General features: G+C 37.3%; 2 long non-coding RNA genes across 2 annotated transcripts in view; one reads left to right on the forward strand and one right to left on the reverse strand.

The window, feature by feature from the left end:
- LOC123877473 overlaps positions 1-24,340 on the reverse strand; it is a 349,653-nt gene that overhangs the window by 189,510 nt on the left and 135,803 nt on the right. The window contains exon 2 of the long non-coding RNA XR_006798608.1: positions 22,697-22,728. This is a non-coding gene — a long non-coding RNA (uncharacterized LOC123877473). The remainder of the gene's footprint in view (positions 1-22,696; positions 22,729-24,340) is intronic.
- On the forward strand, positions 1,342-23,353 carry LOC123877586. Its single transcript, XR_006798631.1, has 3 exons — positions 1,342-1,352; positions 16,928-16,931; positions 23,243-23,353. It is a non-coding gene; the product is annotated as an uncharacterized LOC123877586 (long non-coding RNA).

A 24,340-nucleotide genomic window follows, 5' to 3' on the forward strand; every position in this document is an offset into this window, starting at 1 on the left:
GAAACAAAATTATGATTTTAAGCAAATATTATGTAAAGATTTTTTCTTGCATCCAGTGAAGGCACGGATCAATGCCGTTGCAAAATAAACAGCAGTTAGTAAAAATAGGATCGAGAAAATCTCACTCTGCTTCAGTATTAAAACAAGTGGGGCCTACAAAAGCGATACTCTAAAAAATGCACTGGAAAATACATCGCGAAGTTTCTGTTGAAAGTGAGGTAACGCACGGAGCGTTGCGACTAACCAACCGTGGAGCTAAGGAAACGGTACAAGGCAAAAGTGGAACTCGGGAAAGTGCCATGTTAATGATAGAGGAATGTGCAGTGCTCAGAAAAGCCCTCAAGCGCTTACGAGCACGAAGAAGCCAATATTTAATCTTTGTTGTTGAAAATAAATAATAAAAATACTCAATTTAAAAAAAAAAGCAAATTATTCATTCTTTTTTTTTTCAATTTAATTCAAACTTCAAACTTTTCGGCAAGTAGGTACCAAAGTCGCCAAAGATATTTTTTCGAAGTAAATATGAAGAATAATTCTTGCTGACTCGCGAAAGTGTGTGTTGCCTGATTATCTATCTGTGACTTTTCCACAGTCCTTTCTGTCTGTCTGTCTGTCTGTTACTTTTCCACAGTCCTTCTATTAAACCGTGGCACGGCTATACACATGCGTTAGGTGTATGTGGCGTGTTTACAGTAAAAGGTCATAATAGTGACAGGTTTATGATGCAATAGTTTCGCGGAATTGCTAATCAAATTCTGAGACCGACCGTACCGTCGACTAATTGTGCACCCGGAATCCGGACCTAGCGAAAGAAGATACGAGAGACGTATTGAGAGAGCTGCAGAGGAACGCATCTCATTGAGGTGCAGAGCTAAGTCGTACGGGTTATAAGTCCAATAAAAATAAAATCGCTGTTTGCCTTCACCTTGGGTCAAATCCTTCAGCGCTAGCTGAATAGCTGGTGTCGGCAAGGCGAGCGCCTACCGCTGCATATTTATGAAGCGCCTCAAACACTATAAATACTTGATACGAGCCGGCCTCGTCGGGTAATGGAGTAAATACAACGGAGCACGTAATTTGTGCTGCAATGTCGAATCATGTCGAGCATAAGGCTGTATTTGGGATTAGCTGGGATTTCTACAGTTGACGAACGTGGTTATTATGGCAAAAATGAGTTTTGACGATATTTTTCTGAACTATTTTCTCGGTTATTTTATTGATGTGGCATTTCGATCCTATTTTTGAACAAATACTCAAGTATTTACTTCCTTTTCCGTCATAATATTACCGAACTGTTTAGACAATGAGCAGAAATAGAATATTGAGTTTTTTTTACGAACGAGTTTTTGTGTGTTTTTGTAATTTGTGTTAGAAAAGCCAGCTGTGGTTGAAATAGTAGGTGTCTTAGTAAACGTAGGTATATTATGGTACAACTATGATTCTACACGCGGTCGTTTGCTAATTCCTCCATGACTAACTAAGTACTTATGTAGTAACTCATCACAAAATTTCACCCCTACCTGAAGATAGCTGACAGTATTTAAAAGACCTGACTTACCCACAGGCGAGTTAAAAATTAAAAATGAAATGGATTTTTTTTTTCATAAGCAATTATTATAATATGTAGCGTAAGTAAATGCCCACCTTCCGAGCGTTGTATCAGCGTCACCAACGACGCCTGTACCGACCGATATAGCTTAGATAAACGCGCACGTAACTATGCAAACTGCTTCTCCAAGAGTACAGTGCCCACAAAACGTCTCAATACCTTAACAATGATAAATCAATTTGGACTCAAAAGCAAAGAACTCATAGTGCATTCTTGAATGCAGTTGGGGTCGGAATAATCTGACATGACTGGTCCGCTCTACACCGTCCACCATTAGCTAGGTACATACTCGTACATACCTGTAACCCCCCGTCCACACACTGCTCTACTCGCGCAATTAATCGCGACGCCGCCGCGCCGCCGCACTAGGTCGCTTGCCTTTGCAACTCGATGTACGTCGAAACTGTGCTATATTGCATACTTACCGACAGAATAGGGAGCGATAAGCCTGAACGAGGAACATGCGAGTAACGCGTCCACACTACGTCTCTGCCTCCGTTCCTCGCTCCTTCACATGCCAAACGGGCAGTGTGTGGACGTGGTATAAGTGTGGTGGGAACGCGAGGTGAATACAGAATGGACGATGTAGTGGGCCTTAAAAATTAAAGCCGCCGACGGCCCTTGGAATGCTAAATAAAGATTTGAATGGTGGAACGCGCTCTGTAATGCAATACCGACAGGCGTGTCACGTTTTTTATATTTTTATATTTGATGCATATTTCCTTCTGGTTTAGATAAAATGCAATTAATAAATGATCAATTTTGGCATTTACGTCTTCTGAATGCTTATTTACAGAGAATAAAATAGAGAAGGCCTGTCTACTTTGAAAATTGCGGTTTGCACGGAAAATAATTTGCTTAATGATGTACTTACCTTTACATAACTCTTACTGGAACTAAATTTTTAAAATCCATTGAAAATTAAAATATACTTATGGAAACAAATTAGATTTTTTAGATTTAGATACCTTGCTGAGCGCAAAATGGCGAAATTCCTAGTCTTAGTTAGGACGCATTATATTTGCGTTGGTTAAATTACAAATGAATGGAATAATATAAGTTTATAGAAATAATATATGGGGCTTTAGAATTTCTCTCAAACAAATTTTCCTATCGATGGCTTTCACCAAAATTCTGAATTTCAGGAGACAATATACACGAACGCTCTGTAACATCATTTCAGCGGCGACGGAAAGACATATGATTTCAACACGGCACGCTTTGAATGATCAATTTTCTGGGTAATATTGGCGCTGTACAATTCCGTTTTATCTACGGAAGGCGCTGGGGGTCGCCGGATTTAGGGGTCAATGGAGACCGGACGAGTGTGAATTTTCGTTGTGATGCGTTCAGGCATTGCGTAGATTGTGTTAGTGATGCGACAGTTTGTGAAACTGTTTCGAGCAAGTTTTGAATCGAGTGTTTTTAAATGAAAATCATTTTGAGGCCTCCGTACTTAAACGGCAAAACTGTCACTTTATCTAGGTGGTGAGTATAAACAGAATGAGTTAAGTTTTCTTGTGTAAGTCTACTGCACATACTTTACCGCAATAACACTCTACCTAGCTACTTGTAACAATACCATTTTATTTTATTTGCTGGTGTTTTTAAAATGTCCTGGATACTCTTTAATTTTCTAGAATAAAAAGCACCTAGCCTATATTATATCCGTCCGAGATGCGAATTATTCATTTCTGTATCAAATAGGTAGATGAAGCTCGAAAAGTCATCTACTTGGGTTTAGGAACTAAACTAAACTTTTTTTTAATCCCGTGGGAACTTTTTACTTTCCGAAATAATAGTAGCCTATCCACGGGATGTAAGTTAACTCTGAATGAAATTCCGTCAAAATCGGTTTTAAACGGATGGCTGTGAAAGGCTAGTAGACAGACATACCTACACAGTTTCGTATTGATAAATTAATTAAATAATATTAGTGTGGATTGGTATGGATTAATTGAAAATCTGATCAATCAAGTATGTTTTTCTCCCTGCCATAAAGCTCCATTATAATATAATGACAGCTTTATTGCTACTATCTTCTAGCCTATGGGCTTATAAGTAATATTACTCTAGCTTATACTTCTACTTATGATTAATTTCTGAATCTAATTTACAGTCCAATAACTATTCTCAGTTTATTCTAATAAGTACCTAGGTACTTAGGTACAGTGCACTATGTTTTTGTAATCAAGAATGTGCACTCGACAATTTTACCGCTGAATCTTTATGTATCAGGGCATCACTAGCTAATGTGGGCAGTGGGCGAACGTGCTAATCTGTGGCATGTCGGTGATTGGGCAGACGCCGATGTCCAATTTTCCGGTGGCGACGGCTGCATTAGTTGGTCAGACAACGGCCGCTTGCTAGCGGACATTTTGAACACCTGTGTAATGTCATTTTGCAGACGCAAATTGTGGTGTTAGGTTATTGTTTAAAGAGTTCTGTTCAATGGGTGTAAGTTCTAATCATCTTATCATAATGATCAACCCATCGCCGCGCCGGTCCACCAGTAAGTAGGTACTTAGGTTAGTATTTATTGAGCACAGGAACATTATGGAAAACTTTCAGGCACGCAGGTTTCCTCACGATGTTTTCCTTCACCTTAAAGCAAGTAAGGTAAATATTTAATGCTTAAAACGTACATAGCTCCTATAAGTTAGAGATGCGTGACCCGGGATCAAACCCCAACCTTCCGAATAGGAAGTGGATGACTTAACCACTAAGCTATCACGGCTCTCTAGTTCTAGGCAAGTTCTAAAATGTACAAAGTTTGGACGTCTATACAATGACGACTTGGTAGGTAGGTACCTACTTACCTATTTTAATTCATATACTTAACTCTTTTCAGATCAATCTTTCCTAATTTTATGAATACAAATGTGTGCTTTTGGTAGTTTGTCCTTCCATCACACCGATCGAAATAATTTTTTGCATGAATGTAATTAGGTATAGATCTGGAGAGTAGGCTACTCTTATCACAAAAATTCAAAGAGTTTCCACAGGATTTTGAACACTTAAAATATCTATGCCCAGTTGTGAGCATGATCTATTAAATGATTATAAAAAGTTTCATCTCACATTTAACTCAAATCATCTTTCCAAAACATCTCCCACGATAAGGTCGGTACCCTTGGTTCCTAAAATCGAATAAAGTGCAAAATAAATTCTTCCAGTACACGGAGGGTTGTTGAATTGCAGGTTTAATGAATTGCATTAATATTGCATTAACGGGTACCGACTGCCCCCCTGCAGTCAGCCCTGGAGCCCTGCAGCAAACAATCATTAGAGCCCAGTCCGCACGCCGTATTTGCTACGAGATTTGTTTGCGAATACAAATTGACATTAAGGAATTTTCTGTACACTGTTCATGGATAAGGAAAGTTTTTTCGTAGACTTAAGACTACAAAAATACGATTTTCAAAAGGATTTTAGGTACACTTTAAATAGTGTGTAAAACTAAAAAGAAACTTATTAGGGTGAGGCTATTAATATACGATCGATTCATTTCTAAATGGTTTTGCGTGGAAGCAATCGGCTGAACTTTCAGTTGGCCATAAGATGTTGCAGTGAACTTTTTCTGATTAATTATACGTACGCGTTATTTAGTACATTGTAAAATGTTGTGAACACGAAATAAGTCTAAAATCATGAGGGCTGTTGTGTATCTAAGTATACTAGCTATACCTACTCGTATTTAATAATGTAACGTTTAATTATAAGTAGGTAGGTAGGTACTCTATAGAGTTCAAACTTCATTTTTCAGTAGGCACTTGGATTTATACAGCTACTCAAATAATTATTTACACGCTACTTAAATATAATATGGTTTACAAACATTTCTGTCATAGTTTTCGTAAGTAATGACCTAAGTGAGAGTATTCAATAGTCGTAATTAATTTATACGTAAGTATATAAGTACAATACAATTTTATATTTAATTCTTGGTAAAAATTAAAACTTGTAACAGATTGTTGGTCTCAGTCCTAGCCCTACGGACCCTAAAAATATGTTTTAATATCGAAGCGAGCGAAATTAATCTCAGACAAACAAGAACGCCTGCGGGCCGTAATACAAGTAAAAATATATGAAGCGGAGGAAAAGAAACCAAGCATATGCCGGGTAAACATTTACTCTGCATCCCCCACTCCATTACGTCATTGTTCTCCATCGATTAGCACTGTGACGTCGTGTTTCATAACAGTCTCGCGACTTGTCCACTCCTTCTTATTGTTGAGGCTTCCAAGTAGTCTCGGAGCCAACTGTAAGAATTATTTATGCAGAAAATGTGTCTGATTCTGTTTATTTTTTAATTTTACTATAAGACTTAAATATAGCCTTATCTAATCAATGTACAAACCATACCCGCGAAGAATGGTGCCAAGAATACTGGCTGCATTTTCAACGCGATGAAATGTCTCGTTAAAGTGTTTTAGCGCTCAGACTCCATAGCTCCACGGCAAAGGAACAAAAATATAACTACAATAAGAGAGGCATACCTAGGTAAGTACTTGCTGTTTTGTGCTGCCTGCCTGACATGACACGCATGATCTAGATTGACAGATCTAAATCTTGTGTCCTTTTCCTCAGAGAGCATTATGAAAAGAATAGCACTAGGTAGATCTAGATCTGTCTGAATCTAATCTAAAATTGTGTACAGAATAAAATTGGCAAAAAAAAAATTTAAATGAATTTCGGTCACGACAGAGAAACAGGAAATAATAAACTGTACAAGACGCACCCCAACATATTATTATGAAAGTGAGGAAATAGAGAATGAACACGGGATAATCTTTATAGTTCTCACTTTCATAGTTAGATAGGATGACAATCGGACACGATCGGGGAGAAATATGGCGTAGGACGAACGGCTTTAAGTGTGCTCCGAAGCACGGGAATACCAACTTCCCAACTCCTAGAAAACATCTAGCCTAGGCATCTTCAATTTTTTTATCACGTATAAAATGCATTAGATATCTCAAAGTCGTCTCTTACTTCAGAAATGTTTATTTTCTTACCCAAGCTTCACGTTTCTAAAAACAAACTTTGTTTCTTTAGTTCCATAATCTTTGTTCTCGCTCATTTTTAAATCACGCTTCTATAAAAAGTTTCATTTATGAACTTTTGTTTCGGCTTCTCAGGTTCTAATCTTGGATATTGCGTAACTCTTTTTTTTCAATCTCGATCATACAGTGCGAAATCAAATGTAAGGTTAAGACACCGTGAGAATCGTTGGTCGGTGCGGCTCCCTGATTCAGAAAACATATTTTCAACAAAAAAATAAAACTCCAATTGCTGGCCGGGGGCGTATAGTGATCGAACTAACCTGTCAGCCCCATGTTAAGTGGTTTTGAAGGAACCTCACAGCCATTGTCCGTATAACCAGTAGCGTGTTTTCTCGGCAAATGTTTGAATTGGTACCGTATTTATTAATATTATCCTCGGTTATAATATATGTGTGTGTTTGCGTTGGAATCCTTGCAGCTTTATTTGATGTTTTTATAGGATCGAGAGCAAGTAATCCGTTCCGAAATTCGACATCCGTCAAATCAAATCCTTTGATAATTTTGGTATAGCTGCGAGTAATGTGTAGAACTTTTTTTGGTATTCCATGAATGTCTTGGTATGCAAACGTTTATCAGATATTTTGTATAATCTGATGCTGTAAAATAAACACGGAAAATATTAAAATAAGGTTGTAAATCAAATTTTGATAAAAAGTCAAAGAACCGTGACTTCTGCAACATAACGTGGTTTTTTTGGTGGTCAAATTTAACGTTAACGGTAACCGGAATAGCAGAAATCACGGTTCTTTGACTTTTTACCAAAATTTGACACATAATTATTATTTACTTATGTAAGTATAATAATACTGATTACTGGCTTGTGAAACCCATTTTCCTTGATTATAGGTGGTCAAATTTAACATTAACGGTGACCGCCCGTGGTGTTACTGGCCCTAAACCTACAATTACGAAAAAGATAATAAAAGAAAATCAAAGCGCTATACGATTTTCGCTACTCATTTTCAACGAGGCCACGAGACGCATCGGCAACGCACCGAAGCGATCGAATCGCGTCCTCTTTTGTCCGCGCTCACAATAGCTTCCATACATCTAACACAAAACTCTGTAGCTAAACTACTTGCAGTAACATTGACCTATTGAACTCACCAGTGAACCTTTCAAAGTACGTATTTCATTCGATCTTTACATTTACACCACTACAGGGTATTTTACGGAAGTAAATATTCAACCTGCCCCTCTGTTACTTCTAGTAAATTGTTCAATGAAAAAAATAGGTCAAGAGCGAGCCGAACTCGCACATGAATGGTTCCGTGCCATCGTACAAGAAATAACACTTAATTTTTATGGTGATCATTTTGAAATTTTTATTATTTATTGTTATAGCGGCAATGATACATTGTGAAAATTTCAACTAGCTACCTATTAGGGTTTACGAGATACAGCTCGCTGACAGACAGACGGAAGGACGGACGGACAGCGGAGGCTTAGTAATAGGGTCCCGTTGGCACCCTTCGGGTTCGGAACTCTAAAAAAATGCACCGAATTGAAAACCACCTCCTTTTTGCTATCCGGTTAAAAATCCATAAAAAGTAACGCGCGAGCAGATACTGGGAAAAAAACTCTGTAACACTCTAGAATTGAGTTTTGATGTAAGTAGTGTAGTAGGTATACTACTAGAATATGTAAAAAGTATGTCCAGAAGAAAAATGTTTCAAAAAAGTGAAAAAAATCTAAGTATCTTAACAAAAGAAAGAGCGACGACAAAGTTAGAAGTAGGAAAAGTTAAAAAGATAATCTAACGATTATTATCTAGTGTTCCATGTAGCAGTTTTTAAAAGAGATATAATCTGATGTGGATGAGCTCTAAACACCAGAAAAATGTAGGTATCTAATAAGAATTTGTGTTTTCACGTTATAATGAATTAAGGAGCAACTAAGGGCCAAAAGAAGGAAGGAAAACCAGAGTAACCAACATAGCTCAACGTTGCGAAGCTGAAGTAGCACATAGTTTGAAAGACCGATAGACGATGGGGTCCCAAGGTGCTGGAATGGCGACCTCACACCGGAAAGCGCAGCATTGGAACATCACCCATCAGGTGAGCAGACGACATCAAGCGAGTTTGAGGGAGCCGCTGGATTCAGGCGGCGCAAGACCATGATATGTGAAAGTCCCTACAAGAGGCCTATGCCCAGCTGTGGACGTCTATCGGTTGGTAATGCCGATAATGATATACCAAAAACAAATAAAAAATCCGGAAGTTATACGTACGTCTCAACCGCAATGTCAACGCAAATTGCATCGGTGCACAGGACCGATCCAATCGCGCATTTGCTTTTATCAGAGCTCCACAATAGCTTGTGTGCATCCCCCACAAGAGTCTACTACTAAGTTCTTTGTAGTAACATTGGCCTATTGAGCGTACAGGTGAATCGCACAAAGAATATGTTTGGGCAACTTTATTGGTTACCCATAACAAACGATAAGTTGAATCAATCTAAATATTTTATTCTTTTCTAGATGATGCCCGCAACTTCAACCGCGTGGATTTAGGTTTTGAAAAATGCCGTGGGAACTCTTTGATTTTTCGGGATAAAACGTAGCCTACTCGTATATTTCTTTCCACTTCCTGGTAATTACAGTTTGATATACCGATCACTCGTTTTCGGCGCGATTGAACACGTGACCAACTCGCTCTTGCATTTATAATAGGTATGGGTAGTGATTAAGTATAACTGAAATATAATTGTCGTTTGTTTCTTCTTCAATCACGCCGCAATGGAGTAACAGATCGACGTTACTTTTTTACCGTGATAACAAACGGTTCCTGCAGGATATTTAGCATGCCATTGTTTAGTTTTTGTCCTTCAATCACGCAGCAATGGATCCTCGTGATTTTTCATGTACTTAAGAATCGTAGATCAAAATAAAGATCACGAGAGTGACACAGGCTACATTATCTTACAAAATAAAAGAGTTCTCATGGGATTTTAAAAACCTAATCCCTCTGGGCCAAAATCGCGGGTATCATCCAGTACTTATATTAAATCGAAAAGCACAATTTGATACTCATCTCGATTGCACAGATGCAAGTCAAATCGGTCGGATGCGATCGCGTGTATGCTTTTGTCAGTGCTCACAATGGCTGGCGTACATTCACCACAAAAGTCTGTACAGTATACTCCTTGCAACATTGACCTATTGAACTAACAGGTGAATCTCACAAAGCATTTGTTTGGGTGTCTCCGCTGAATTAACGCCCTTTGCCACGCGTTTTGTCGACTCTCTTCTTTGTTGTTACTTTTGCATCGTGTGCGGAAGCTTTTTGTATATTATGTTTGTTTTTTTTCTCTCTCGTCTGGCTTTACAAAGATTAGCCAATGTCAAGTTTGTAGTTATTCACAAGTTAGGGAAACTATACAAGTATGGACCTCGTCTGTGCCGGCGCTCGCCGACACACGCGCGGCACCCCTTAGAGCGCTTCCCAGTCAGTTCCACCACCAAAAACACCATGCAAAGCACAAAACCCGGCCACTTCTAACAAAAAAAAAACACTTCAAAAAGGCAGAGCACGCGCGCCAGCAAACACCAACACAGACGAAGTCATTATGTTTGTTTGTAGATATACCTACTTACTTTGGTATACTTCATCGTCATTGCTGTTATCAAACGAAAAATATTACTTGTCTACTATTTAAGGAAATATGGTGTCTACAATATTAGGTATCAGTTTGTATTTCAGATATTTTCTTAAGTAGGATATACAAGCCCAACCACTTATGAATACTTTTATTAGATGCATTTTTTAGAAATCTTAGATCCATTCTGATAAAAGTTTATTCAAAAGAGTTAAGTCACGGTGTAAGTAGGTATGTAGTTGGAAGAGCAAGTTGACTGAATATAGGATCCAATAAAAATAAAGCATTTAATAGTGTGTTCATAATACCTGCTGATAAACCACAAAGTACCTATAATTTATCGCGTAATATAGGTACCTAACATAATATGACTATTCAATATTAGACAGGTATAGAGATTCACCTAAAACAGACCGTAAGCCAGCTAACATGATCAGAACAAAGCCTTATGTACAAGATCAATGTCTTGAGTACCCTTATCATGTTCATGTAGTAGGTATGTACCATACTGAACTTGAGTGCTCCACTTGTATTTACTACGAATACAAACACTATTTGCGGTCAAATTAACCAATAACACATTTTTGATCACAAAAAACCAACAATTGAGTTTCTTGCCGGCTCTTCTCAGTGCAATTTGTTTTCCGAACCGGTGGTAGTTTTTTTTTAATTCATTGTAGGCAAGCGCTTGACCACAATCACACCTGATGGAAAGTGATGATCATGATCTAAGATTTGTAGACATTAAATCTATGTCTATTGAAATGTTCAAGTCGGATATATTACTTATATTAAAGCTCTAACCCTGAACGTTACTTGTATTGGCAATATTGCATCGCATATACAGCTATAGGTACGTAGGTATATCCTTTTGTGCCTTTGACCGTTGCGGTACTTGTACCGTGTAATTAGCGTGGAGCGTTTAATTAATAGGGAATACACGTCTATACCGAATTAATGTCGTTACATGTTCGAGTAAATAAGGTTGCTATTTGCTTCTATATACCTACATTTAACTAGGTACATATCTATGTATATACTTACAAAAAGAAAAGCCGACTGACTGACTGATCATCAACTCACAGCTCATTACACACGTTGACGGATCAGGCTGGCATACATTTAGCTTTATTATGACGTAGATATCCGCTTAGAAAGGATTTTTGAAAATTCAACCCCTAAGGGGGTGAGAAAATAGGGGTATGAAGTTTGTGTAGTCTGCGCGGACGAAGTCGCAGGCATAAGCTAGTATATTATGAAACTGACTAATATAAATAAAAACCCATAGCCCCAACTGCTATTTCTAAAAAAATTAGGCAGTGTTTAAGTCAAAAAAGTCAGCTGTATAAAATCTAAATCCACGTGGAAAAACTATTCTTACTAATGCGAAAAACGACTAGTGTTTAAAAAATGTTATTTTGGCCTTCAATCACGTCTCAATTGAACAACGGATCGATGTGATTTTATGCATGGATATCTGTGATGGACATCTATAGTTAAAGAGTTGGAAAAGTGACATCGGCACTTTTATCCCGGAATCCAACAAGTTTCCGCAAGATTTTTAAAAACCTAAATCCACGCGGACGAAGTCGTGGGCATCAGTTAAGTAACTTGGCTATTTTTAGCTAATGAATCGTTATGTAAAAGAGTCAAGTAAATTAAAATGTAAGGCAGGTCTATTGTCTTGAACTTCTACTGACGTAGGTGCTTACGTCACCTATTTTAAGCTTTCTGGACTTAGTAATGAGAGTCTCAACCGCGACGCGTTGCCGAGCTGAATCCCTGTGAGGAAAAGGACCCCGTATGAGTTCGAAACTTGTCGACTAAGTACACAAGAGTACTTAGTAGCCCGGAGCCACCTATATCTTCCTAATTATAAAACAAATGAATGCACAAAACAACTCATTTTTCTAAGAACTCGCGAGTCACTTTAATTTATTGAGAGCTACATTCATATTCGCCGGTTTTTCCGCTTCTCCGCCGACTTCCCGAGATGGCGTGGATTCTGCGACTGTTTCGACCTTTGTACCTGTCTATTGTACGCCAGTATAGGTTCTACTGCGACCTGTGCCTCTTGATACTTTAAATACCCAGGTTAAATATCAAGAGGTTGCTTGTGTGATATACATACACACAGATACATTCTGACCAGTAGAATATCAATTATTGCAAAGTGGAGAAAATAAGAGGTATGTCAAGAGCACTGAGTCATATTATAAGTGTCACATTTTTTTTAATTGCTCATTTTTTTAATTGTCAAAAGACAAAATTGATGAATTTCAAGAGGACTATGTAATATTTGTAAATGATTTTTATAACATTAAACTTTAAAAAGATATATTTTACGAAAATAATACAATAGCTAGTTAAAAATAAAAACAAAAAAAATTGTAGCAGTAAGCTTCATTCAAGTTATATATTATAAGCTATTACGTAGGTACCCAATTTTGTTTCATCCATTCGGCAAGATAAGGGGAAGTAGGATAGGTAGGACTCGTAGGTACTAGGTAGCCAGGTCAAAGGTTAGCTATTGTTACCTTTGGCTGTGTGTGGACGGTGGGAGACTGAGGACCGAGCTGCTGGTGGTCAGAAGGTAAACAACGCACGTCTGCAGTCTGATAATGGTTATGATGACGCATGAGTTGTTTTGATCTAAGTAGATATTTTGCTACAGGATATAGGATACAGAATAAACCAAAAACTTTCAGACATATTTCGATTAAAGAAAAATCCTATTTTCCAGAACGTAAGGAGCAATGTATCAAAACTGATGTGTCGATTTATATGCCCTGAGTTCACCCCCAGTTCGGTTGCAGCGAAAAATGAGCGCATTCGTAGCAAGCTAAACGGGTAATGTCTCCCGTTATTATCATAATAAAATGCACAACATAAACCTGAACAAAAATATTTATGGAGACTGCAATTTTACGCATATACGTTACTTTTGTCTTTTAAATAAAAGAGTAGTACAAAAATCCGTGTATTTAAAAACAAAAACTAAATCCATTGTTAAGGTTTATAGAAACAAACTTGGCAAGAAGGCAAAGCTTGCATTGAATAAAAAAATACGGTCTGTACCTAACTGAGGTACTCAGCCAGATTGAATAATTAACTAATTTGTCATTTTAATGTCACATGCCATCACGTAGCGATTGAGCGTCGAATGAAATAAAAACGTATAAAAATTTAATCCAAGTTAAGTGTATCGTAAAAACTACAAGTCGGCATAACTCATGCGCCTTTGCCTTTTGTGCTTCGAAAAATAAAATGGAGGGTTTTAAAAAAAGAACATTAGTTTGCGCGACGGATCAGTCATCCCCGTATCTTGGCGGGCGACACGTCTTGGCCTTGCATTGAATGTGCCTTAGCACCGCCATGGTTCTTGACACGTGAACTAATGACGATTTGATTCCAACCTTTGAATTGAGGAAATATTGTGCTCATCAATAAGCTAAGGCTGTGGGCATGCCTGAATGGTTTAGGTAGGTACGAAAAATATTTAACCGCAGAATGACTAAGAAGTTTTAAGAATGAATGTAGGTAATTGTAGGCACTGAGAATGAGTATTACATACCTATACTTACAATGATACAGTAATCCTTACTAATATTATAAATGCGAAAGTGTGTCTGTCTGTCTGTCTTTCTGTCTGTCTGTCTGTCTGTCTGCTACGTTTTCACAGCCCAACCACTGAACCGATTTTAATGAAATTTGGTGCAGACTTGGGACACATCCCGGGGAAGGACATAGGCTACTTTTTATCCCGGAAAATTCAAGAGTTCCTACGGGATTTAAAAAAAAAAACCGAAAACCACGCGGGCGAAGCCGCGGGCATCCTCTAGTAAATAATAATACATACACTTTTCAACAGCTATCAGCATATTTATTTATTTTTATTCAAATCATATGAAATGGCTTTACCTGTATATTCTAAAACAGATTCTTATTTATTTTAATCCATAACAGTTTTTGATTTATCGTGCAAAATGTCGCGAAAATACCCGAGTACGGAACCCTCGGTACACGACTCTGACTCACACTTGGACGGTTTTTCTGGGATAAAAAGCAGTCAAAATCAATTAAATATATGGGCCGTGAAAAGCTATCATACAGGCAGACAGACTTACTTTCGCTTTTATAACTTTAGTATGGATTATATTTATCAGAAAAACCGATTAGGTAGGTAAGTACCTATAAAGTTACATTCGTCTGATTTGTACCTCTAAAGATGCAAATCCTTGACATAAAACCTAAAAAAGACATAAAAATCCGTGCCTGCATTCGCCGCCGTCGATCACGCCGCTTACGTTAACGTCTCAAGTTGGAGCCATCAACAAAACCACCCACCGTCCGTCAGATCGTCCAGTCATCATTAATACTGACTGACTGACTCTCAACTCATTAGCCGAAGGGCTTAAGACGTCCCGACACTTAATCATTTGAACAAAGCACTACCTACTCGCGAGGAGCCGAAAGCATCATTCTTCGTCAGGAATGCGCAGGAGTGCTGTAAACTATGAGTGACAGCGATTTTAAAATAATACCTACACATGTTCTATTTCACGAAAACTCTTTGGTTGTATTTGTGGGAGTGCACATGTACCTACACATTGTTATAGCTTGCGTGGCACTTAGTTTCGACCGCAATGTTATTCACACAAATGCGTTAATGCTGTAATTGAAACTTTCAAATTGTCTGCGTAATTGTTTATTTAGATGGACTGAAAAGACTGTCCTCACTAATGACAGACTCAGGGTTCAGATTACATAACATGGTAATATAAAACTTTTGTTGCACATGTCTATATTGTTTAAAATTCTTACCTCATAATATAATTAATACTTGATACTTATAAACAAGCTGAACATAGTAAAAAAGTAAATCTATGAATCGACTATTATAAATAGTTAAACATTTATTTGATATACACAGCGCATTTTAAATTGCAAGTCGTACAGCTATCGTCTTCTTACATCGTTTACAGCTTTAATAAGTTGGTAAGTCGTTGGAATATAACTAATTAAGATCGTACAATTTACTTAAAAGAAATGCAAAGTTAACCATTTAAATATGATTTTAAAGATTCTATACATATAAAACAACAACTATACATATTATAAACAAGTCACGAGTTTGACTTTATTATTTTTAAACAATTTTAAAAATAAGTGGTTAAAGAAAAAGCTGAATTATTACCTCACATGGAAATCGCTTAATTCTTTTCGCTTAGTCCACAATTAAAACACGAACAGAAAGTCACACTAGGCATGAAGTTTACCTCTTGCATATCTTTGAAATATTTATATCCTTTACGTGAATATGTATAGGTACTAAACACGGTAAAAGTTAAATTATGGATTTTTTTTTCCAATGAACGTATACCTAATTTAGTTTTTCTTTAATAATAAATAGATATTTGTGATCTGCTTAAAAATAAGTTACTTCATTTAAGAGTCGTATTTTACTACTGATGTTAATTTCTTTGAATCATTTTAAACCGTAGCACGGTCCATACTCTTGGTGCAGAATGAAATACATCAATCCATAGAAACGCAAGCAACCACAAAATCGTGAATCGAAATTCCCAGTGAACTAACACGTCCGCGCTATGGCAAGCTGTTTAATTACCATAATTAATTAGATCCCGCGGTGTAGACGTGCACAGAATGGAGGATTGATGCGGGTAACATATCGACGCCATTAGGTGACGAGTATCGCGTCGTATAGCGTATATTTTTTAAAAGGCCGTCATTAGGAAGTGAGGAGTTAGAGGTTTTTGTTCGTCGGATATCATACCGCGCGCGATCAATCATCCTAACGCACTGTAACTCATACTGCGGCCCGTGTTTTGTTCCTGAACCGTTACGAATTGTACATGCCTAATACGTCGATACGCATACCAAATATGTTTTATGACTGTATGTATTGCTAAGGGTACATAACCGACTTTTAAAAAAGCAGAAGGTTTTCCATTCGATGCGTATTTTTCTTGTTTTGGAATGTTATTACCATTAAGTAGGTAGGTAAGTACTCCATCTATAAGGCCGCTCCCAAATTATTTTCAAAAGTTACAGCTCAAGGAGTGTATTCAGTGAGCGCTCCATACAAACCAGATTCTTATTGGTACAGATATAGATTTGTAAAGGGTGTCTCCTAGAAAATTTCACGGAATTTGATTGGTTATTATAATATTATATTAGGTATATGTTGATAATAAAAATCTTATTTTGTTTCTGTATGGAGTGCGCTCCGAATACACTCCTTAACTTCCTCTCTTCTATCTTATAAATTCGAGAACCTATTAAAGTATTTCTCCGCGATAAAATGTAGGAGGAATTATGCCCGACTTCAGAAGATTATCATATAGGTATGTAAGCTAGCCTGTCTTTGGTCAAGGTCGGATCGGTTCATTAATGAGACATAAAAAGCCAGATGAACAGACACACTTTTGCATTTATAATATTAATCTTAACACTCGAATAATATTTCATCGAGATTTCAATGCACTCCTGCCAGACAAGGGAACAATCAATGAGTCAATTAGCAATCGCAACGGTCGGCGAGTGTACTGAGCTCACGTGCTACCCCTACTAATTATACGACTTTGATTATTGTGGCTAGTTTATATCATTAGGCTGGTGGAAACCGATTGAGTGGAGTATTCATGACTATGAGGGTTATACTAATCCATATGTAAGTAAATATAGAAAAATGCGAAAAGTTATCCGTCTATGATAGATCTACATACCGGTTTCCTTTTCACAGAACGTCTAATAGCGATCTGGACGAAATAGACACGGAACTAGCCTAGTTTTTAGGGTTCCGTACCTCAAAAGGAAAATCGGAACCCTAATAGGATCACTTTGTTGTCTGTCTGTATGTCTGTCTGTCCGTCCGTCCGTCCGTCGTGTCTGTCAAAAAAACCTATAGGGTACTTCCCGTTGACCTAGAGCCATGAAATTTGGCAGGTAGTAAAGGAATAAATCCGAAAACCGTGAATTTGTGGTTACATCATTAAAAAAAATAAACGTGTTTAAATTTTCAAAGTAAGATAACTATACCAAGTGGGGTTTCATATTATGAAAGGGATTTACCTGTACATTCTAAAACAGATTTTTATTTAATTTTATGCGTTATTATAGTTTTTGACCTATCAGCCTTTTATATATAGTCCAAATTCTATAGTTCAATAGTTCTAATGAATATTTAAATCAAGGAGCGATAGGTAATAAACGATCATGGAAATAATGATTAATACTGGTAACGGAAATTACAAGGTACGGCCAGTCATGTTCAAGGTACCGGGCGACACCGTCTGTGCCATTACTAAAAGTGGCTGCTGTTATTAGGTAGAGTACCTATCGTTATACATTACATAGAGCTGTGTTTTAGCCTTGAATTTGTTTTTTTACGAGTGGATCCTACAACTAACCGTCTCGGCTGATAATATAATAATATCTAAATAAATAAAAGGAAAATCTGACTGACTGACTGACTGATGTGACTGTGTGGTTTAAAGTGTAGTTAGTCCACGCAGATGAAGTCGCGGGCATAAGCTAGTCAATCTATAAAAGCAAAGAATTCCTACAGGATTTTTAGTAAGTATAAAAAACCCCTGAATCTACGTGGACAAAGTCGTGAGCATCATGTAGACTTTTATAATTTAGGAAAATAAAAGGATTTAGTTTCATTTCAATTGAATACTTAATTTCAGCATAAGTTTCGACTATATCGCATCCAAGTCTTAAATCAAACATGGAACTGCTAATAAGTAGTAGAAATTGACCCCTCTTTGCTCACAATTCACCGTCCATTACCCATAGAATGTGTTTATTTAGGGCTCCGGCGTCCGCCCTGGCTCCTGCGGCTATAAAAATGACCGGATACCGTGGATAATAATGTACATATACGTAACATACAACGCGTAAATATTTTAGCAGGTTTTCCTTTACAATGTTGCCTTCAGATTTTACCTAACGTATCTCTTGAGCCTGAAAATACAATGACGCTACTCTTGCAGGTAGAAACGAAGACATGAAGATATTTAGCACATTCTCCGAGTTACGTACCTAGGGCAAATTTAATAATTTAACCAATATTTTCGGCGTTTAACATCTTACGTGCTATGAATATAGATACACAGAGAAAAGAGTCAGTGTTTGGCTATGTGATGAAAATGATAGGTATGTCTTATACCTATATTATTACCGCGCACGTATTTAAATGCGTTAGTGTATTTGTCTGTTGGTTTGTCCTTCAACGGAGCAACAGGTCGACGTAATTTTTCGTATGGTTATAGAAAAGAGTGAAGGCTACTTTTTATCCCGGAAAAACCAAGAGTTCCCACGGGATTTTTAAGAACCTAAATCCACGCGGATAAAGTCGCGGGTATCAACTTGTTCATGATTTTGGACAACTCTCAAGTCTCAAGCACACAAGTTTCTTCACGATGACTGTCTTGCCTTTACTATTAAAACAAGTGATATTTATTGCTTCAAATACATATCAATTCCTCTTCTTCTCCGGCGTTTTAACTTGGAAAATTATGTTTTAACATTTCACAAGAAAACTAACCAGTGTTCTATCTCTAAGATTAGGATATACAAAAATAGGAAAATTCGAAATTAAATTCATTATTTTTATTATCACAAATTCGTTTGGTCAGCAGAAATACGGTACGTACTAGAAAATGCGTAGGTAATAAGTTAGGGCGGACATGGGGCGTTCCGGAAGCGTATTACTCGCCAGTGCGCGGAAATCGACAATATATTGCGATCGCCGGCCGCAGTATAAATAATGATCTGATAAGAAACTGTATACACGAGGAGGTACTTATGTCTGCACTGTCTTGTAGAACCATTTTACAGAAATCAGAGCTTTGCTACCAGAAAATCATAATTTTTACCTATTGAAAATTTAGGTTAGTGGTGAACTGTGTCTGTGTGTTTCTTTATTCCACTATAACTTCTAAAGGCCTGAAAGCATTTTAATGTATCAGATACTGTTAGAATTCTTACGTTATCTCAAGTGACACTGGCTCTAACTTTTTTGAAAAATTCGCCATTTTAAGATGTGTTTTTTTTTTTCGCAGGGCAGTCCTGTTTTTAAATTTTTTTAATTATAATTTGTTCAGTTCTAGAAAACGTGAAGAAGTAGCACGACTCGGATACATTGCCTGCTTTTGAAATACGTATTTCGTGGCAATCTGTCATTATCATTAGCTCTAAATTTACAGTCATGTAATAACCAAAGTTACAGAGAAACTCGTATTTCAGGATGTTTACTGTAGTCTAATATGTGGGGTATCATTAGCCGGCAGCGATGGACCGCGACATTTATTTTACGGCATCCGGCTATAAAAGTGATCCACTGCCTGCATACTGCAGTGTTGGCCGCTGCCCGCCAATGTTGCATAGAGAATCTAGATGAGTTCCTACTGAGATACAATTGACTAAATAAATATCAATGAAAGATAGACAATCACTACCCATATTAGGTCTAAAAGGAAAGTGTATTTGTTCGTTGATTTATTGGTTTGTTAGTTTGTTCTTTAATCACGTCCCGATGGAGCAACGAAGCACAGGAAAACGGAACGACATATTTTTTTTAAAAATTGCTTTTGTTAAAAATGAAAGAGTTGTCACGGGATTTTTAAAAACTAAATCCAGACGAACGAAGTCGCTGGCATCAGCTATTATCCAAATACATATGTAATATATCCGTTCGTATAGGAACTTGTTACTTTCAAGTACGGATAGGTATATTTGGGAAAGTGAAAAATATGGGAGTAGAGCGCAATACTTACTTATCGTAATTTCGAAACACTTCTACAAAGATAATGAGTATTTTATTTAGTCAATAGTAATTTATTAGTTTGGATACACGAGCTTGTTGTTAGTTGATTTTATTCTTCTTTTATAGGCAGGATGAACTCAGTGATGACTTTTTCTATGAAATATACCTGTCTACATCTTACTAATATAAAAAATTACGAACAAACATTACTTAGGTATTAGATTTCTGTGTTACAATAGATGAGTATAAATTAGTGTTGTTTTTAATAGTGAGGGCTTTGTTTGGAAAAAAAATCAGTGCTGCCCAAATTAGAAAGTTAAAAAGTTAGTTACGTCAAATAAAAAAACCATTGTTTGAACAATCGAAAAACTATTTATGAAGCAATGTTTTTTTATCGTTTTCGCTTTTATTTCCTATTTTCTTAGACACTTCCATTTTACGTTATTCCGTGACATCTTCGCATGCCCCCACGGAAGTGATAAAGCTTTTTGGCAAAAAAGGCATTCGGGCGCTGATGGCTTGGAAGCAAAGTGGGAATTTCTCACTTTGCCCGATAATCTCGAGATGACCGAACGCAGTCATATAGCGGATTTTGTTACGCGAAGTGGAACGATAACTTTTACGACCTATAAAATGCAATACGTCATTTTTATGCGGACATTTCCATAAAAAATGTCTGAGTGATTTTTTCTCAGTTTTATCACAGTACTTTACTAACATTACAATCTAGCCTACGAATAGCGCTAATAAGCAATATTATATTAACCTAAACTTATAAAATAAAGTTTTATCGTACGCACCTACCTGTTCATGGAAAGAAGTATGTATAGTTCGAGTCCGGGTCAATTACAATCCGGGTATCTTTAAAACAAGAGTGTATTGGCACCTTCTAGGTAAACGCGTCCCATCTTAGACCACATCATCACTTACCATCAGGTGTGATTGTGGTCAAGCGCTTACCTATAGTGAATAAAAAAAAAGAGTTAAAAATTTCCGATTTTGAACCCCAAATTAGTATGAAAACACATACGTGACGATGATCGGTGAAAGTTTGTGATGTGATAGTGTACCCTAACATTCCGGTAAGATTCCATGAGAAGCAAAGTTTTTTTATTACCAACCCTGGTAACGGGAAAATTATTTGAAGCACGCTCATAATATGTGTCAAAAGGTGTGTAAGCTTCGCGCCAATATCTTTGGTACCTAATTATGTAGTCGGTGTCGCTACGTATCGGTATGTGCTACACATCATCCATCCACTTTTTAAAATACTTTCTGATTTGAGATTTGTCTTTGGAATTTTATTATATCTTTGTTTATTACCTACATTGATCTTAACTTCTCTAACACCAAAGATGTACACAAATGAAAAACCTACACAATATCCACCTATTTCATACCTACCTATCTATAAATCACAAAACACTCGACTATATTAAAACCAATCTACAAATTAAAGGTCTCTCAAACGCCGAAATGTATTGACAAATGAACAGCGGGTAAAAAGGAAATGAATCTGATTCGCCGGAAATAGGGCATTGATTCAACGATTCAATTTGAATCATTCAATTGAGGATGACGATATTAAACGGTGGAGTATTTGTAGCTGGTCTTGCTAGCTTAATCTAATGAGTAGGTAAATCTTCTTATAGTCTTCTTGCGCTTCATCTTCATCGTCATCATCATCAACAGATAAACGTTCGCTGCCGGACATAGATCTCAAGGCAGTTCCACATGCTAAGGTCTCGCGCCGCCTGAATGCAGCGGCTCCCTGCGACTCGCTTGATGTCGTCCATCCACCTTGTTGTCGGGCGACACTTCATCCTAATATCTTCTAATACCTTGCAGATTCCAGCTATCTTCTTCATTGAAGACAAGTTCAGTCGGATTTGTTTAGATCTTGGAGGCAATTCAGTATATCGTTCGATTCGAGACTCATGTCGAGAATTTTTTACCTTGTGCCTGGCCGCAATGGTCCTTGCCGATTCTAGCTATCTTCTTCACTGGAGACTGTTTCAGTTTAATTTATTAAGATCTTGGAGATAATTTAATTTGAGGATAACGATCGGTTGGAGACTAACATACCGATAATTTTTTAACTTGCGCCTGACTCGATGATTGCGAAGCGGGTTAGCATTACATAGGTAGGTAGGTATTATTTATTTACAATATGTACTAATATACTAAAATACATATCCTATAGCTATAAATAATACACGATAGGCTAAACTACTACGTAATTCATACTAATATTACAATTAATGTGAAAGTGTGTCTATCTGTTACCTTTTCAGGCCCCATCCGCTTACCGATTTTGACGAAATTTGATACAGAAATAGATTTCATCTTGGGAACGGACTTTTTTATTCGAAACGAACTCTTTTATTCATCGGAATATAAAGTGGTTTTCATGGAATTTTTAAAAATCTAAAGCCTCGCGAAGTCGCAGCCATCCGTCTAGTCTACTTGTACAATAATTTATTTTTAATGTTATGCTGAGTATCCCCTAGCAATAAAACTTGCAGAAATCAGCTGTGAGTGTGTGTTTTGTGTTTCCACAGTGCAAGTGACTTATCAAAGCTAGATTCTGCAATTTTTATTGCTAGTGAACACAGTTTAAATACTCACGTCCTTATTTTGGTCCTCATTAGAAATCCATTCTGAAAAAGAAGAAAAAATTCTTTCATTATATTATTATGGCAGAAGTTACCTAATTATTTAATTAATATTATTTTAAAATAAATGTAGATAAAATAAAAATGATTATAATGTAGGTAAAATTTAAAATAGTAATACAGTTTTAGGATAAACCCTAGCTTTAAGTGATAAAGTCATTACAATAAATTAATTCCTGTTTAGAAAACAAGCAGCCCAACGCTCGTATTTCATATGCAATTCTATTAGAAAATGATTTACTCATGGTCCACGCCACCCCACTTTCCCTGCAATTAGTTGTGTGCCGAACAATGTGCAGTGATTTTTAAATGATCACCCTAACGCCATCTGGCGCGATTCGCTAAGTAATATTGGTAATTGCTTGTCAATAGAGTTGTTCCAAAATTTAAATTCAGTGCAAGTTTATTTTTTCGATAATAATCTGTACCCCATGTCTTCGACAGTCTACGCGGCTTTGTATATGAGAGTAATTACGGACATCAGATAATAATAGTAGAGACCACTGACCTCTGCTAATAAAAGTACGCTGGACTTACGATTGCTGACCTGTTTTTGAAACAACTTTATTTTCGCCACTTTAGCGCTGATAGCAGCAATGAGCGTCATGCGAATGTAGGTAAGTCCTACTAAGTACTCGTAACTTTGTACACACAGTTTTTGCGGTGAATGGAGTCCTGCTCTCGGTTTATCCCACGTACCTATCACCTACCTACTAACACCTCATAAAATTACGTAACTCAGCACCTGTGAAGTTTCTCTTTTCGTGATGGTCACCGCGACCGTAGGTAGTCTCATTAACAAAGATTGCAACCTCAACTTCAGTCGCTGCAAGTCAATCAACTAGCAAAAAATATAATCGCTTATTTAAAAGAGATAATGGTTGACAGTGTAATTGACATAGCTCAACGGGTTAGGTTGCGAAGCTGAAGTGGCAATGGGCAGGGCACATAGTTCGAAAAAAAACGAAAGCGAAGCGTTGGAATGCCTCCCACTAAGTGACACAGATGACATCAAAAAGCAAGCCTCTGGATTTAGGCGACGCATGACCGTGGCGTGTGGAAGTACCTACAAGAGACCTATGCTCAACAGTGGACGTCTATCGGTTGATAATGATGTTGATGAATAGGCGACCAGGCAAAAGGCAAAACTCAACTAATAAAAATTATATAAAACACTCCAATTTACTGAAAAAAAAAAAAAACAGGGATCTTAGAACAACAAATAAGTACGGGAACTTGTTACCGGCGCGCCGCGAGCTGTAAACGTTCAACTATTGACCTCGTTAGTTGAACAAAACGCCCCGCGTAAAACAACCGCGCCACTTGACGTGCGCCTTTTGCTCTCCAAAATAACTCATCCCGCCTTTTCAGGAGGTGTCATTAAGGTTCGCTCGCTCCTGCTTTACTGTCGCGAGTCAAAGCGCTGCCCGCACATTCGCGACCAGAGCTGGAGCGACGAGATTCTCGGACGAATTCTCTCACATTTTTTATAAATTACTAGCCGATACCCGCGACTTCGCCCGCGTGGATTTAGGTTTTTTGAAATCCCGTGGGAACTCTTTGATTTTCCGGGATAAAAAGTAGCCTATGTGCTAAT

The sequence above is a fragment of the Maniola jurtina genome, chromosome 1 (assembly GCF_905333055.1).
Source record: "Maniola jurtina chromosome 1, ilManJurt1.1, whole genome shotgun sequence".
In the NCBI taxonomy this organism is placed as follows: domain Eukaryota; kingdom Metazoa; phylum Arthropoda; class Insecta; order Lepidoptera; family Nymphalidae; genus Maniola; species Maniola jurtina.